The following is an 18,337-nucleotide window of genomic DNA, read 5'->3' as shown; positions in this document are numbered from 1 at the left end:
CGACTACCTGATGGTGTTGGAGATCGGGTTCGGGGGTCTCAGGACTCCACCAATAAATGGGAAGAGCGCATCGCCAAGGCCAAACAGAAGCTTGCTATGGTGGGGGGACGATCCCTCTCCAAAACCAACAGGAACCAGATGATAAAGTGTGAGGTACTCGCGCTTTTGTACTACGTGGCACAGATCTGGCCCATTCCCCACAGCTCCGTCACGACAGTCACCCGAGCATTCTTCCACTTTGTCTGCAGGTCCTAAGTAGAATGCGTCCACAGGGACACCATGTACAACACACTGAGAAAACTGGTTCCAGCCAACCGAGCAGACGCAGGAGGTCCCGTTCAGCTGGACTGTCCCCCACCACCTGTCCCAGGTGTCGAAGTTCCTGAGTTGGAGCCACTTCGACCACAAGGCCGTCAGACAGTGGAACGTTCAGGGGGCTCTGCAGGAAAAGGAGAGGGTGGATCCGATCGACCAGTTCCCCGACCAGATGGTTGATGCCATTTGACAGAACGTCTCGTCGCCAGAACTGACCAACAGGCACCAGGATGTGGCCTGGATGATGGTGAGAAAGGCCCTCCCAATGCGGTTCTTCCAACACGCATGGAATCTCAGCATCACCTCGAGCTGCCTTCAAGGCTGCGGGAATGGGACCGTCGTCTGTTTCCTGGTGGACTGGACCTTCATGCAGAATGTGTGGGGAGAGATGCGTTGGTATCTGTCCCAGTTCATCCCCAACACCTCGGTAACACAGGACGCTGTGCTCTATGGACTTTTCCCCGGGAGGCACACCGAGACATATATCAACTGCTGCTGGAAGACCATCAACTCGTTGAAGGAAGCCCTTTGGTCCGCCCGAAACCTGCTGGTCTTCCAGCTGAAGGAGCTGTCCACGACCGAGTGTTGCCGACTGACACACTCTCAGGTCCAGGGGAATGTGCTGCGGGACGAACAGAGGCGCGTTGCGGCCTACGAAAGGGCCCTATGGGGAAAGAGCATCGTGTAAAGCCATCCCACCTTTTATTATGCAGAATGTATAATAAGACATGTACTGTGTATTGTATTGAAATAATGGGATCATAGTTTGTGCGATCTGTTTTGTATTGTTTTGAATTGAAATTGCGATTCTTACCCTGAACTGCAGGTATCATTAAATATTATGAAATAACGTATATTTTGAAAATTAAATTGCCGCTCAACGGCACTCCTTTCAGCAGCGAGAGACCTGTCCGAAAGACTGAGAGAAGTCTTTTTTGCCTGAAAGTGAGTCCGGTTTGACGTGTTGTTGCACAAAGGCGCTCCCTGCTGGTGAGCAGAGGCAAATGCTCGAGCAAAACAGGCGTGTTCGGACAGACACAGAAAGCGTTTCGGTTTGAGAAAGGAAAAGCGCCAACATTTTAAGCAGGAAGCAGTCTGTAAAGTTAAGAAAGCGGCCTTGAGCTCAATGCCGCTTACTCCAAAAGCACGTTCGTTATTTTGAGCCAGAATTAAACCAACGATTTAAGAGTGATTGTGCTTTCAAGTTTTAATCTCTACAAGTTTTCCACACTACCAGCTGAGCTCTCGAAGGGAAACAGCAAATGTCCCTCTCTTTGGTGATTGTTCACCGTGCGCCTTTTGACACTCCCGGACTCGTGGAGTCGCGTGGGCATGACCGAGACTGACTCGGTACCTGCTCATACCGCAGCGCTGTGAGCGTGTGAGCTCCGACTTACTCGACACACCTTTGGCCAGTCGAGCAATGGGGAACGTGTCTGACCAAAGTTCAGAAGATTGTTGGTTCGATTTCCACCTGGATGGAGAGTTTTTGCAAACTGCCGATTAGTTTATGATTTTACACCTTGCAAACTGTCCTACTTGATAGAGCTGCCCGGATATTTATATAGCAAGTGCTTTCTTAGCGCAGCAGGCAGCGCGTCAGTCTCATAATCTGAAGGTCCTGAGTTCAATCCTCAGAGAAGGCATCATTATGCTTTTTTTTACCATCTTTGCTCAAGACCAAAATCAAGAATTTTTGCTTGCTGCAGCACGCCAAAAGATTTGTTGCCCCTTGACCTCTCTGTACCGTAGCATGCAGTTAAGCTTAAGAAGTACATGGACCACGGGCTCGCTGAAAACTGACACCACTTTTGTTTCTGGACAATTGACCCAAGTCAAAAGGTGAGTGGAGAATGCAAGAATCTATCCTGCTATCTCTCACATGCTCAGCGAGCACTCTTTCAGAATCATAGAAATGTTACAGCACGGAAGGAGGCCATTCGGCCCATCGAGTCCACACCAGCTCTATGCAAGAGCAATCCAGCTGGTCCCAACCCCCGCCCCATCGATTTTCTTCATGTCATCTTTGGTGCTTTTGCCAATCACCTTAAATCTATGTTCTCTGGTCCTTCACCCTTCTGCAAATGGGAATTGTTTCTCTCAATACACGCTGTCTAAACCCTTCATGGTTTTGAAAATCTCTATCAAATCTCCTCGCAACCGTCTCCATTCCAAGAAGAACAATCCCAGCTTCTCCAGTCTATCCACGTGACTAAAGTCTCTCATCCCTGGAATCATTCAAGTAAATCTCTTCTGCACCCTCTTTAATGACTTCATACCTTTCCTAAAGTGCGGCGCCCAGAAGTGGACATAATACTCCAGTTGCGGCTGAACCAGTGTTTTCTAAAGCTTCATCATGACTTCCATACTTTAGTACTCTCTGCCTCTATTTATGAAGCCCAGGATCCCGTATGCTTTTTTAACCGCTTTCTCAACCTGCCCTGCCACTTTCAATGATTTGTGCACATGTACCCCTAGATCTCTCTGTTCCTGTATCACTGTTAGAGTTGCGGCCTTTTGTTCTTCCGACCGAAATGCATCAATTCGCATTATTCTTCGTTAAATTTCATTTGCCATGTGTCCGCCCATGCAACCAGTCTGTATATATTCTCTTCAATTCTAGCACTATCCTCCTCACTGTTCTTAACCCTTACAAGTTTGGTGTCATCTGCAAATTTGGAAATTGTGACCTGTACACACAAGTTCAAGTCATTAATATATATCAAGGAAAGAAGTGGTCCCAGCACCGACTCCTGGGGAAAACCACTGTCCACCTCCCTCCAGTCCGAAAAACAACCGTTCACCACTACTCTGTTTCCTGTCCCTTAGACGATTCTGTATCCATGTTGCTACTTCCCCCTTTATTCAATGCCCTTCACAGTGGTTGTTTCGCACTCGCCTCCAAGCAGCTCCACGATCAGCAGAGAAATCTTGCCTTGGGTTGGCCCCCTCCCTGACGACAATCAATACTTTGCTCCAATCGGTGGTACCGCGAATAAGCAAGTGAGCAACAGCAGAACGGGAAGCCACAGTAATCGTGAATGATGCTGAGAAGTTCCCGAGGCTGCGGAAGGTAGACGAGATCACACGAAAGGAACAGCGGCCCCGAGCTTGAGGGAGCAGCGAGAGCCCTGTCTGTCTGCCTGATCGAAGACATTTTTGCCTGAAAGCGGTTTGAAGTGTTGTTGCTCAAAGGCACTCCCTGCTGGTGAGCAGAGGCAAATGCTCGAACAAAACAGCCGTGTTCTGACAGACACAGAAAGCTTTCAGGTTTGACAAAGGAAAAGTGGTCTCCTGTGCCTCAGCGCCAACATGTTAAGCCGTAGGCCGCCTGTAAAGTTAAGAGAATGGCCTAGAGCTACTTACTCCAAAAGCACGTTTATTACTTCGAACCAGCAACCTTTGATCTGTTAATTGTACTATAGACCTCTGCTCTACAAGTTGAGCGATCGAAAGGAAGCGGCTTCTGTCTCTCTCTTTGGTGATTGTTCACCGTGCAGCTTTTGACACTTCCGGACTCGTGGAATCGCGTGGGCATGACCGAGACTGACTCAGTAACTGCTCATTCGCCAGCATTGTGGGAGTGTGAGTTACTGCATGCTTTTTGAAAACTGGGCCAGTGGAGCAATGGATAACGTGTGGAGGTTAGATTCCCGTTTGATTCGAAAGTTTCTGCGAATTTTTTTTATTACAAAACATACATTAGTGCATAAAATTTAAGAATACACAGAGTTAAAACTAAATTTCACAATTTCGAAGCAATACAGTACAATACAGACCGCATCTCACGGTATGAACCGTCCAGTTAAAGGGGCCTCATGCTGTGATCTCACGGTGTGAACCGTCCAGTTCAGGGGGCCTCATCCTGTGATCTCATGCTGTGAACCGTCCAGTTAAAGGGGCCTCACCTTGTGATCTCACGGTGTGATCCATCCAGTTAAAGGGGCCTCAAAGATTATCTTTCGCTCCAGAGTCCGCTCCGTGGAGTAGGACGAGAAGTGCTCGCGCTTCTTCTTCCAGAAGCTGCTCAGGGAGACTTCTGTGATCAGCAGCCTGAAGAAGGAAGCGGGGTCGGTGACGTCTTCACAGACCAACATACTGAGTCCACTCCACCTTGTAATTAGCTCATGCGTTAATATTGCATTTTTTTTGATAAAGATTAGAAAGTTATTTGATAAACTTCAGTAATGAAGGTGGAGAGACAGAAAGTGATATTGGAACAACAACAGAGCAATAAACAGGTGGAGGGAGAAACACATATAGAGAGATAGGGAGATAAAGGTAGATAGATAGATCGATAGATAGATAGATAGCTATATGGATAGATAGAGATAGATCGATCGGTAGATAGATATATAGATTGATGGATAGAGAGACATATAGATAGGTAGATGGATGGCTAGATAGAGAGATGGATAGAGAGATGGATGGATAGATAGATGGATCGAGATATTTATAGATAGATAGATAGTTAAACAGATGGATGGATAGATAGATTGATAGAGAGATATATACATAGAAAGATAGATAGATAGGTCGATGGATAGATGGATGGAGAGATATATAGATAGAGAGATAGATTGATAGTGAGATAGATGAATAGATAGAGAGATAGCTGGAGAGATAGATGGATAGAAAGTTTGATAGATAGATAGATAGATAGATAGATACATTTAAAGCAGTGGAGAGACAACGATACATACGAATCGGTCGAAGGAGATTTATACTGATTTTTAATAAGGTGAAAATAACAATGGATATAGTTGAAAGAGATAAAGAAACATAAAATTAGTAGAAAGAGAGCACGATAGGCAGATTTATAATTAGAGACAGAGATAGAGATTGGCAGAAGTAGCGATAGAGAAGTCGAGTAAGTTGGAACATTGGTAGTGGTGGGGGGGGGGAGCGGGGAGTGGGTGCAGGAATAGCCCGTCTTTTTGTGATAGTTTAATTGAAATGTATTGAGTCAATTGAAGATCAATTAGCAATGGGCAGCTACAAATTGCCCGCTACAAACTCAAATACCCCTCGCCCCAATAAAGGAATGCTGGTAAAGAAAAAACTCTATTCAAACACAAACTAAACTGCAACAAATCAGCAAAGGTTACTTGAAAGGCATCTCGTGATGAGCTTCAGACGAAATGTTCTGGGGATGTTGCACTGAATTAGGCCGACCATGGAAGGCCCTGCGGTGATATTACGCACCACGTGTTTCTCTGCTCCAATGTTGAGAAAAGACTCGAAATTAATTGAATACAACTGCAGTTACTGAACGGGACTTTCTCCTCCAGCTTAATATCCTCTCAACAGATCCGCCGCCTGTCAAGGTCAACCTGCTTGTCCTGTTCGGACTTGACATTTCAGTTAATGATTAGTTTTGGGCTACTGTATTCGTTTGAGGTGCTTTATTAGTTTGAGGAACACTATTAGTTTGAGATGCTGTCCTTTGTTTGAGGAACACTATTAGTTTGAGGTGCTGTATTTGTTTGAGGAACACTATTAGTTTGAGGTGCAGTATTTGTTTGAGGAACACTATTAGTTTGAGGTGCTGTATTTGTTTGACGTACTTTATTAATTCGAGGTACAGTATTATTTTGAGGTACTGTATTAGTTTGAGGTGTTGTATTTGTTTGAGGTACTGTATAAATTCGAGATACTGTATTAGCTTGAGTTACTGTATTAGTTTGAGGTACTGTATTTGTTTGAGGTACTGTATTAATTCGAGGTACAGTATTAGTTTGAGGTGCTGCGTTAGTTTGAAGTGCTGTGTTAGTTTAAGATGCTGTCCAAATTTGAGGTAATATATTAGTTCGAGGTACTGTATTAGCTTGAGGTGCTGTATCAGTTTGAGGTGCTGTATCAGTTTGAGGTGTTCTATTAGTGTGAGGTGTTGTATTAGTGTGAGGTGCTGTATTAGTTTGAGGTGTTGTAGTAGTTTGTGGTGTTATATTATTTTCCCAATCTGTGTCAGTTTGAGGTGCTGTGTTAGAGTAAGGTGTTGTATTAATTTAAGATACTGTATTAGTTTGAGGTACTGTATTAGTTTGAGGTGTTGTAGTAGTTTGTGGTGTTATATTATTTTCCCAATCTGTGTCAGTTTGAGGTGCTGTGTTAGAGTAAGGTGTTGTATTAATTTAAGATACTGTATTAGTTTGAGGTACTGTATTAGTTTGAGGTACTTTATTAGTTTGAGATACTGTATTAGATTAAGATGCTGTATTAGTTTTAGGTATTATATTAGTTTCAGATTCTGTATCGGTTTGTATTAGTTTAAGGTGTTGTATTTGTTTGAGGTACTGTATTAGTATGAGACGATGTATTAGCTTGAGTTATTATATTAGTTTCAGATTCTCGATACGTTTGAGGTACTGTATTAGTTTGAGGTACTATTTTAGTTTGAGAAACTCTATCAGTTTGAGGTGTTATATTAGTTTGGGGTATCTGCATTGTAAGGAAAGAGTTCGTCTTTATATTGAAGTAATACTAAACTTTAGCTTTTGCCTTTAAGGAAGGAAGGAAGTATAAATCTCTGTTGGGAGAATGAAACTACAATCATGAGACAGATTTGCTTCATTTTATATGCATGCATATGTTTAACATAGAGACTAGTAGATTCTGAAGTCCAGAAACTCTTGGATTGCAGCTGATATCATTATACTCGTAAGTTAATTGTCCTTTTGATATAAACAATTCCCTGACAATCATAACAAGGCCTTGCCATCATTCAGAGCTGGTGTGTATGTGTGTCAGACAGCATTGTGTGCTATTTGTCTTACCAGCTTCACAGGGAAGCAGGAGAGGTGTGACGTCTGCATGATTGCTCCGTATCATTCCAAGCTGATGCAGTGGGAAAGGGCTGTACTGATGAGAGATAAACACCATTCTGTTTTCTGGTCAATGGGCAAGGCCATATGTTTGAACTAACAAGTTCAAAAGTTATAGTTATAATTAATACCAAAAGCAGAACACCTGGCTGTGCCGAAGGAGCCTGTTTGCACCACAAGGCGACATCTAGTGGAGGAGTGTAGTTAGGTGATGAGGGAAGTGATACTCTGATAACATCGAAAATGCTGGAAACCCTCAGCAGGTCAGGCAGAATCTGTGGAGAGAGAAACAGAGTTAATGTTTCAGGTCAATGACCTTTCATCAGAACCAAGTTGGCCAGTTGTGTTAGGTAATCGTATGAAACATAGGAATTGTTTCACTCATGTGGGCTGATTTGGGTACTTTTCTGTCTTTGGAAGTTCAAGATCAAAAGTAAAATAAGGGCCCGTCCGGGATTTGAACCCGGGACTTCTCACATATTTGAACTAATAAACCCAAACGTAAGAAACATACCCCGAGACCAACGAGCCCACTACTAAACACCAATCCACTCATCGTAAAACACTTTTTGGTGGCTATCCTTGATAAGCAATTATGAGGACAGGTTGCATGTACTCCACTTGCATTCCCTTGAGTATAGAATAATAAGGGGTGATCTAATTGTGGTGTTTAAGATGATTAAAGGATTTGACAGGGCAGATAGAGACTATTTTCTCTGGTGGGGAAAGTCCAGAACAAGGGGGCGTAACCTTAAAATTAGAGCTCGGCTGTTCAGGGGTGATGTCAGGAAGCACTTATTCACACAAAGGGGAGTGGAAATCTGGAACACTCACCCCCAAAAAGCGGTTGAGGCCGGGGGTCAATTGAACATTTCAAAACTGAGATTGATTGATTTTGGGGCTAATTCGGGAGTTTAATGACTTTGACATTTTCCCCTGTGACTTGTATAGTTTCGATCGATGAAATGTTCGTGAAGAGAGTCAGTGTAAAGAGACTCAGCAGTTCATGTTTTCCCGAGACACTTCCTTCAGACCTGAGATCGAAAAGTTTGTCCTTTCCGTAGTGTAGCGGTTATCATGTTTACCAGTTACATGCAGAAAGTCACCGATTTGACCTCGGAGGGAAGCATTTTGTTGGGACTTGCTCCCCATAAACCTCCAGGGTCGAGTTTGTTCAAGCGTGAAAGGGGCGACAAACCTTTTTAAATTCAACAGCGGCTGCACCAGATTCCTGGTATAATAAGCACTAAACATTTTTAAGCAGACTCCTAAAATACAGTATGTAAAATGGGAAGGGATAAAAGTTTATGACATGCAAAGCTCAAAGATTTATTGACGTTTTAATTGTCACTTGGCAAACAAGTTAACATTTCCTTCAGTGTGCAACAGAACGTATTAATGGTGATTAAAGAAAACATTAAATGTCTCACAGACTTGAATTATTTTTGTGCAATGAACTATTCCCAACCACAAGGGAACACTGCATCAAATATATATATTTAAGGATATAATAAGTTTTTATACATATATAATCGTGGAGAAACGGTAGCGCGTCTGACTCCAGATTCTGAAGGCTGCGTATTTAAATCATGTCGAAATCACTATTTATCTTACCATTCATATCAGCCTGGATAATTTCGGAATCACTGCTTTTTAATAATAAACGGAACTTTGGTCACTACTTCATTGTTCATTGCTCCCTGTCATTGATAATTGAAATTAAATGTTAATCTGGCAAAACCGGAGAACAAAATATTAAACAAGCGAAAACAATACTGAGCAAAATTATTTGCAATGTTTGGGGGAAGTGCAGCTGAAAAGCAGAAGATCTGAATGGAATGATCAATGATTGAGCGGAATACATTGCTCGACTTGTTACTCGATTGCCTTCGACACCATGGAATTCAGGAGAACCTGTTTCATGGTTTGCACTGAACCCTTGGAGCGGAGCCAACATCCGGCTCGCTGCAACAACACACAAGGAAGTAACAGTTCCCTCAGGCTTGGCGAGCTCAGTCGGTGGAGGCATTCCCCTCAGGATCGTGGGTGCGAGTTGCAACTTTTACGCTGCACTCATGAGCGGACCCCAGTGCTCCATTTTCGCTGAAATTGAGAATTTCAACGCCATCTTTTTCATGATATCACAATTGCTGCCGGTGCGAGTGAAAACGGCCCTCCGCTTCACTGTGAGTGCAAGAGACAAGTCTGGAGGTGCCGCGTGGCGTCCAATGAAAGTCAAAACTTTGAAAGAAGAGTTAGCGATTCAGGTACACAAACCTCGCTGGTGGACAAGAGATTTTTTTTTTGTCAGAGTTTACAGCCTTGCCTTCATCTCTTGCCCTTTGCGAGGCACTTATTCCGGTTTAAATTTACAAACTGGGTGAGTTGGTGATCGGGGGGACTGCAGGAGACTCAGCGGCCCCGGGTGAGACACAGAAAAATCCGCCCAAGCCCTTTCCCAATGTACGTATGTGGAAGTAAAGACGGGAGGGGACGGTGTGACGTTCCAGTCATACCCCCTGTCCGGGAACGCCTCGATTTTAAAATTCTCATCCTTGCTTTCAAATCCCACCAGACCCTCGCTACCCCACCCTATCATGTGGCTACAAGAGCAGGTCAGAGGCTGGGTATTCTGCGGCGAGTGACTCACCTCCTGACTCCCCAAAGCCTTTCCACCATCTACAAGGCACAATTCAGGAGTGTGATGGAATACTCTCCACTTGCCTGGATGGGTGCAGCTCCAAAAACACTCAAGAAGCTCGACACAATCCAGGACAAAGCAGCCCGCTTGATTGGCACCCTATCCACCACCCTAAACATTCACTCCCTTCACCACTGGCACACAGTGGCTGCAGTGTGCACCATCCACAGGATGCACTGCAGCAACTCGCCAAGGCTTCTTCGACAGCACCTCCCAAACCCGCGACCTCTACCATCTAGAAGGACAAGGGCAGCAGGCACATGGGAACAACACCACCTGCACGATCCCAACCAAGTCACACACCATCCCGACTTGGAAATATATCGCCGTTCCTTCATTGTCGCTGGGTCAAAATCCTTGGACCTCCCTTCCTAACAGCACTGTGGGAGAACCTTCACCACACGGACTGCATCGGTTTAAGAAGGCGGCTCACCACCACCTTCCCAAGGGCAATAAATGCTGGCCTTGCCATCGACGCCCACATCCTATGAACGAATAAAAAAAATCTCTGTGCTCCTCCCATTCTGGCCTCTTGCGCATCCCCGATTTTAATCGCTCCACCATTTGCGGCTGTGCCTTCAGCTGCCTCGGCCCCCAGCTCTGGAATTCGATCCCGAAATCTCTCCACCTCTCTCTCCTTTAACACATACCTTAAAATCTACCTCTTCGACGCAGCTTTTGGTCACCTGTCCAAATATCTCCTTATGTGGCTTCGTGTCAAGTTTTGTTTAATAACGCTCCTGTGAAGCACCTTGTGAACTTTTACTACGTTAAAAGCGCTATATAAATGCAGGTTGTGTCCTCTGGTTATCGACCCTCCTGCCAATGGAAACGGCTTCTCCCCATCCATTCTATCAAAATCCCCTCATAATTTTGAACAGCTCTATTAAATCTATCCTTAACCTTTTTTTCCTCTAAGGAGAACAATCCCAGCTTCTCCAGTCTCTCCACATAACCCATCCCTGGCCACGATGCAAGGTGGAGGGTTGCAACCAGTTTTGCAAATTATTGCCAGTCGGGAGCTGGACAAATCGAAAGGAACCGAAATGACAAACAGCTTTGTGAATCTGTAGTTCCGCTTTGGGAAACGGAATTGGAGACGAATAAAGGACTGACCAGACAGGCGGCCAAGACGCAGCTGAGTCGGCATGTCCCCCTGGAACAGTTACTCTGATGTTATGAGTGAAATTAAGAGGTCGGAGCCATTTAAACTGCTCCCAGTTACTGCAGATCAGGGATCAAAACCTGACATCAGCATCAGGACGCTCAGAATATTTTTTTTTATTCTTTCATGGGATGTGGGCGTCGCTGGCGAGGCCGGCATTTATTGCCCATCCTAAAAAGCCCTTGAGAAGGTGGTGGTGAGCCGGCTTTTTAAACCGCTGCAGTCAGTGTGGCGAAGGATCTCCCACAGTGCAACTAACTAACAGACAAAGCACCGGTGGACGCGCCGGTTGCAGGAGAGCTGGTTGGCGGTGATATCGATGCTGTGAGCGAGACCAGACCGTTTCCATGTTTCCACAAACAATGTCCCATCCTTTATTGTGGAAAAGTAACACTGATAGTGGTCAATTGCATTTCTGTGGCTGCAAAATGAAACTTTCGGTAGGTGACACGCTGCTTTAGTGTATCTTGCAAAAAAAATACCCAGACGGTCTCTGTGGCGCAATCGGTTAGCGCGTTCGGCTGTTAACCGAAAGGTTGGTGGTTCGAGCCCACCCAGGGACGAAAATTGCACCTTTTTCGTCCCACTTTCGGATTCATTGCCTCATTCTGATCGCCCTGAAGCCGGTGCCAAGTTTTGATTCCTGATCTGCAGTAACTGGGAGCACTTTAAATGGCTCCGATCTCTTCATCTCATTTCAAGTTTTCTAATGTGTGATTTGGCTGCAAGAAAACACTCTGTGAACAATGTCATCTGAGCATGCCTGATTCGCCATAATTTACACTGCCGTCGGATATCAGCAACATGCAAAAAAAACAGTGAAATGTTTGTGTGGGCGCGATGCTCTGGGATTCCCTGCCTGACCATCCCCACCGATCCTTCTCTGCAGCCTTCCGAAATACAGCGCAGGAAATGTATCCCTGTGAAATGAGCTCCTGGACAGTAATACGGAAATTAGTTTGGCTGAGGGGTTATATCCCTAACACGAGGTTGGCGGTGTCAGGTTTCCGTAGTGTTGTGGTTATCACGTTTACCTCACACGCGAAAAATCACCGGTTCGAAACTGGGCGGAAATATTTTGAAACCTTGTCCCCATTAAAAATGATTAAATATTAAACGATTCACATCATTGATTCAATGTGAACAAAGTCCATGTCTCCATGCCCTGTTAATGCAGTCCGCTGAGAGCAGGCGATGAATGCCAGCGTGATATTGGGGGTGAAGGCTGCTTCCAATACTGTCTCATTCCCGGTGGGATCTGGCGGAGATTTGATAAGACTCATCCATTCAACCAAGATATGAAACGGTGTTTGAGAAACATTGAAAAATATAATAACATCCAGGATCCTGTCTTCAGAGTGCGTGGCGCAAAGGTCTGACTCCGGATTAAAAGGCTGGTGAACTTGCTTCTGCTTTCTGAAATGTACTTGTCCATCCTTCAGAGGTCATGGGAAATATGTTTTTTGCCTTTCGAAAAAAGACGCGAAAGTTAGAGACATGTTTTGTTTTAAGCACGGCTGGTGAAATGGCCGGACTATCATAAATTCGGAGTCGCCTTTGAAACATTTAAAGGCGACTACCTAAAAATCACTCAGTGCAAATTTAAAATCACGGTTCCTATTTATTTCGGTCTGAAAGAAATAACGATAAACATGTCAGTCAGTGCCCGCGGTGAGACGGTGATGAACTTGTTTGCTGCGAAGTTCACCGCTGGGCTAAAGTTGACGCCGTTTAAAGGACGCGAACCCACTCAATGTAAAGGATGAGCTCATAACCAACAGGTCCCGTCAACGTCAAACACCTCCTTTCTTGTTCAATAGAGGGAGCAGAGGCGTGTCCATCATCAGACACCAGCAACTTTAAGAAATGGAACAGATAAAGGCACAGACGCAAGTTCCAAATCTTTTCAATGTAAAGTTATTTCACTTTATTTGAAGTGCCATGAGGCTAAAAACGGGTCCCAGATGATTTGCGTTCACTCGTGACTTGTTTTCCAGTGTTGGTCCGTCAGGTTTGCAATTGAATTTGTATTGGATATTGAAGATATTTCAGGATGATTGCACAACATACCATGTGTAAAGCAACCATCTTGATAACTTCAATCATCACACACTCTACATCGACGCTGCAGAGGCCCCAGCACCCCTTTCAATATTGTTTTTCTTAACTCACAGTTTTCAAAAGGGAATTGGATAAACGCTTGGATGGAAACATTTTCAGGGCTATGGGGAAACAGCAGGCGAGTGGGACTAACTGGACAGCTCGTTCAGAGAGCTGGCACTGGCACGATGGGCCGAATGGCGCTATCTTATTCTATGATTCCATTAATGGATCAATTTCCGCCTTTCACTGAGCCTCCCTAAATGGAGCGCAGTAATCGTGTCCCTGTGAAATAAGCTCCTGAACAGTAATACGGAAATTAGCGTGGCTGAGCGGTTTGAAACTCTGGTTCGGCTCCTATCTGGAAAATTCCTCTCTAAGATTGATTAGTTTATCAATTATCTCCCCCTTTTCGATCTTAAATGTCTTTACATATTTTTTTGATTTATTCTTCTACTGTCATGCCCACAATACGAGTCTCCCTGGTAAATACTGAAGCAAAGTGATTATTTAATATTTCTGCCATTTCGCTGTCATTGCCTGTGAGTTTGTCGTGTGTATCCCTTAGTGGCCCTATTCCTATCCTAAACTATCTTTGGCTGTTGATGTGTCGAGAATACTTTGCTTTTTTTGATATTCCTTTTTGCCTTTATAATAGTTCTTTAGACTTCTTTCCCATTCTTTTCACATTCCCATCTCTCCTTTATTGTCCAGTGTGGGCCTTTTTCTTCAGTTTCAATTTTGCCCTTGTTTCTTTATTCATCCCTGGTGTGTCATTTCTGGCTGGTTGGTTGTTGCTTTTTAGTGGGATATATTTCTCCTGGACTCCATTGATCACCGTTTTAAATGTTTCCCACTGCTGTTCTATTTCTTTGTCCAGGTCATTGATATGTCAAACATTTCACCGTTTGAAACTTCTCAAGTCACATTTCCATCACAAAGCCAGTTGCTTTTGTGGGAGGAGCAAATCAACTTGGTCGAAAAATCAGCTGCAACCCAATCCACAAATAAAATATTTTCAGGTCTTGGTAAAAATAAGCAATGTCAGAAGTGGGATTCGAACCCACGCCTCCAGAAGAGACTGCGACCTGAACGCAGCGCCTTAGACCGCTCGGCCATCCTGACTGCAACTTTAAGGTTTCATTCTGCATCAATTCTGCACCGTTGGCCAGTGAACGCAACATAAAAGTTTAAAATTATACTCGCCCAACGTGGGGCTCGAACCCACGACCCTGAGATTAAGAGTCTCATGCTCTACCGACTGAGCTAGCCGGACCTGCTGATTCGCAACCGCCTTATCTATTATTGCAGCAAGCAGGAGAAAGACTCCATTTCAAATTATTGGAATCAATTCTAAGGGACAGGATCAACTGTCACTTCGAAAGGCACGGACCAATCAAGGACAGTCAGCATGGATTTGTTAAGGGGAAGTTGTGTCTGACGAACCTGATTGAATTTTTCGAGGAGGTGATAAGAAGGATCGATGAGGGTAGCGCAATTGATGTCGTCTGCATGGATTTTAGCAAAGCTTTTGAAAAGTTCCCACATGGCAGATTGGTCAAAAAAGGAAAGGACCATGGGATCCAAGGGAATGTGGCTTGTTGGATCCAAAATTAGATCAGTGGCAGGAAGGAAAGTGTAATGGTCGACGGGTGTTTTTGTGGCTGGAAGGCTGTTTCCAGTGGGGTGCCGCAGGGCTCGGTATTTGGTCTTTTGCCTTTTGTGCTCCACTTTAACGATTTGGACCGAAACTTAGGGGACATGATTAAGAAATTTGCGGGTGACACAAAAATAGGCCGTGTGGTTGATAGCGAGGAGGAAAGCTGCAGACTGTGGGGGTTCAGGCAATTTTCTGATAACAAGGCACTCAATCCATCTCTGAACGAATTTTGAACGAATACGTGTGTTTGACCCAGCACAGGCACGATGGGCCGAATGATCTCCTCTTGTGGACTAACATAATACGATGATACTAAGTGTTATCAGTCGGAAAAGCAACACATTCCAAATAAGAGCAGAGAGAGGAAACTCGTCTAACTGCATAACAGCACGGTGAGATATTGTATTTGAGAAGGATGAGGAGGGATAGTTTATCATGGTGGTAGTCACATGGAGTATCATTTGTGACTTTGATAAGGACCATTTCATGCTGCGACTGGGGCGGAAACCTAATTGGAGAGATTCAACCCGGGCGCGGCTCCATCGTGCGCGGTGAGACGGAGGGGGGCGAGGGGAAGTGTCAGAGCTGGGGCTCACCGGTGGAAGCAGCATAAAAGTTTAAAACGGTACTCGCCCAACGTGGGGCTCAAACCCACTACCCTGAGCGTTTTTAAAGAAAAGGTGAAGCAGCCACTGTCTGAATCTCTTGCTGTCCTTGAAAGAACACAATCCAAGTACGAGCAGAGAGAGGACACCATTCAGTTGCCCATTGTGTTGAGCTAAATGCCATCGGTTTCTGTAGTGTAGCGGTTATTAGATATATTTTACACGCGAAAAGTCCCCGGTTCGATCCCGGGCGGAAGCATTATTTTGGAACTTGGTCTCCATAAACATCCAGGTTGATTTTCTTCTCCTGCCAAAAAGGGGGACAGTAGCTGCTCCCTTATTCTTTGTAAGCTGCATCTTTTACTTCATTAAGCAGATAACTTTGAGTGATAGAAAACTGATCCTCAGTGACGCTCATTTTAAATTTTATTCCCTTTTACTCCAAAAGGGTATATTGGCCTTGGAAGGAGCGCAGCCCAGATTTACCAGAATGTTAGCAGGGCTCGAAGGGTTAAATTATGAGGAGCGGTTGCATACTTGTATTCCCTGGAATATAGAAGGCTTTTTAGGATTTTGAAAGGGAGATAGACAAACCCTTTCCGCTGGTGAGGGAGTCTAAGACAATATCACAATATCACAAAAGCTGTTTTACGAGTGAAAACAGCCCAACGCATCACTGTGAGTGTCAGAGACGAGTCTCAAGGTGCCGCGTCCTGTACAGTGAATGTCAAAACTTTTAAAAGTTGCAGAAAGTGTTCGGGGTTCAGATACACAAACCTTTAATGGGAATGAGATTCTGTCAGAAGTTGCAGCCTTCCCTATTTCTCTTGCCCTTTGCGAGACACCTGTTCCGGTTTAAATTCACAAACTGGATGAGTTGGTGATCACGGTACAGCAGACTCAGCGGTCCCGGGTGAGAGAGAGAGAAATCAGCCCGGGCGCGGCCACAATGTGCGCGGTGACACTGCACGGGATGTCGGGGGGAGTCAGAGCTTGGGTTCACCCCTGAAAGCAACATAAAAAGGTTAAATGAGAATCCGCCCAACATGAGGCTTGAGTTTACGCCCCTCAGATTTGAGTTTCACACTCTATCGACTGAGCTAACCGGGCTTGAAAAGCTTCGTCGCTCTTGTCTATCATTGCAGTAAACTCGCCCCTGGGTATGCATGTGCAGCAGTCCCAACATTACGACCATATCATTGGCTGTGTTTATCTCTGTGTGTGTGTCCACCTTCAGGTTGATTTTGAACGAATACGAGTGTTTGTCTTCTGTTTGTAACATTAAATAAAAGAGGACATCAGACACTTCCCTCCCTGACACTGGGGAACCAGTGAGACAGTCCTGTTATTGTGAAAACGCAAATGAAACATTAATTGCGGAATTATATGAACTCTTATCAGCGCCAGAAGTAGATTTACAATATATACACCTCAATAAATAAATAAATAATACAGATTAATGTAAATACATTTGCAACTAACAGAGTCACGAAACCATAAATATTATTTGTACGGAATGCAAACACTCCCAGATATATTTAGAAACTTTCCACCCCTTTCCTGGTGGTCTAGTGGTTAGGATTCGGCGCTTTCACCGCCGCGGCCCGCGTTCGATTCCCGGTGAGGGAATTTGCTCTTACAAAAAACACTTGCCACTTTTGCAGAATCATCTCAAATTGACAGCACAAAAGGAGGCCATTCGGCCCATCGCGTCCGCGCCGGCCGAAAATGAGCCACCCAACCGAATCCCACTTTCCAGCAATCGGTCCGTCGCCTTGCAGGTTGCACCACTTCAGGTGCAAATCAAAGTATGTTTTTAAATGTAACGAGGGATTCTGCCTCTACCACCCTTTCAGGCAGTGAGTTCCGGACCCCAACCACCCTCTGGGTGAAAAAAATTCTCCTCAGCTCCCCTCTAATCCTTCTACCAATCACTTTAAATCTATGCCCCCTGGTTATTGACCTCCCTGCTATGGTAAATAGGTCCTTCCCATCCACTCTATCTCGGCCCTTCATAATTTTGTACACCTCAATTAAATCACTCCTCAGATTCCTCTGTTCCAAAGAAAACAACCCCAGCCTCTCCAATCTTTCCTCACAGCCAAAAATCTCCAGCCCTGGCAACCTCCTCGTAAATCTCCTCTGTACCCTCTCTAGTGCAATCACATCTTTTTTTACCAGTCTGCCAATTGGGACCTTGTCAAAAACCTTGCTAAAATCTATGTAGACTACATCGAAGTACTCCAGGTGTGTTCTCACCAAAGCTCTATTTAATTGCAGCAAGACTTCCTTACTCTTATACTCAAACCTCCTTGCAAAAAGGCAATCATACCATTTTTCTTCCTAATTGCTTGCTGTACCTTGTAAACATTCTGTGATTTGTTTACAAGTGCACCCAACTCCTTCTGAATACCAACATTTATTGGACTCTCACCTTTTAAAAAATATTCTGCTTTTCTATTCTTCCTACCAAAGTGGACAATTTCACATTTTCCCACCTTCTACTCCAACTGCCACCTTCTTACCCAATCACTTAACCTGTCCACCTCCCTTTGCGTCCTCCTCACGGCTTACTTTCCCACCTACCTTTGTATCATCAGCAAACTTGGATACATTACACTCGGTCCCCTCATCTAATTCATTAATATAGAATGTAAACAGCAATTGCAACATAAATTGTCCGCCCAGAATCGAAAGCAGGGTCGTTCGCGTGCAAAGCGAACTGATAACCACTACCCCACAAAAATCCGCTGGTGACTTATACTAGACAGAGGGGAACTGACCAGTCACCTCTCTCTGTTCTGATTGGGACAGTTTTACTTCTCTTTAAACAACATCTCTCCTGTCCCACACTAAAATAATGGAATTGAATCAGAGAATATCACATCACAGAAGGAGGCCATTCGGCCGTGCCGCCATGTCTGCTCTTTGAAAGAGCTGTCCAGTTTCATCCAAAAAACCCAGCCT

At 44.6% G+C, this 18,337-nt stretch overlaps 4 non-coding genes across 4 annotated transcripts; 2 read left to right on the top strand and 2 right to left on the bottom strand.

Moving 5' to 3' along the window:
* The first annotated feature begins 1,888 nt into the window (after window positions 1-1,888).
* Window positions 1,889-1,961, top strand: trnam-cau (transfer RNA methionine (anticodon CAU)). The gene has a single exon. It is a non-coding gene; the product is annotated as a tRNA-Met (tRNA).
* A 9,533-nt stretch (window positions 1,962-11,494) lies between these two features.
* Window positions 11,495-11,568, top strand: trnan-guu (transfer RNA asparagine (anticodon GUU)). Its single transcript has one exon. It is a non-coding gene; the product is annotated as a tRNA-Asn (tRNA).
* Window positions 11,569-14,147: 2,579 nt separating this feature from the next.
* trnal-cag (transfer RNA leucine (anticodon CAG)) lies at window positions 14,148-14,230 on the bottom strand. The gene has a single exon. It is a non-coding gene; the product is annotated as a tRNA-Leu (tRNA).
* Window positions 14,231-14,308: 78 nt separating this feature from the next.
* trnak-cuu (transfer RNA lysine (anticodon CUU)) lies at window positions 14,309-14,381 on the bottom strand. The gene has a single exon. It is a non-coding gene; the product is annotated as a tRNA-Lys (tRNA).
* Between the last annotated feature and the right edge of the window lie 3,956 nt (window positions 14,382-18,337).

This window comes from Heptranchias perlo, unplaced genomic scaffold, assembly GCF_035084215.1.
Source record: "Heptranchias perlo isolate sHepPer1 unplaced genomic scaffold, sHepPer1.hap1 HAP1_SCAFFOLD_52, whole genome shotgun sequence".
Taxonomy (NCBI): Eukaryota; Metazoa; Chordata; class Chondrichthyes; order Hexanchiformes; family Hexanchidae; genus Heptranchias; species Heptranchias perlo.
This window is presented reverse-complemented; position numbering and strand designations above follow the sequence as displayed.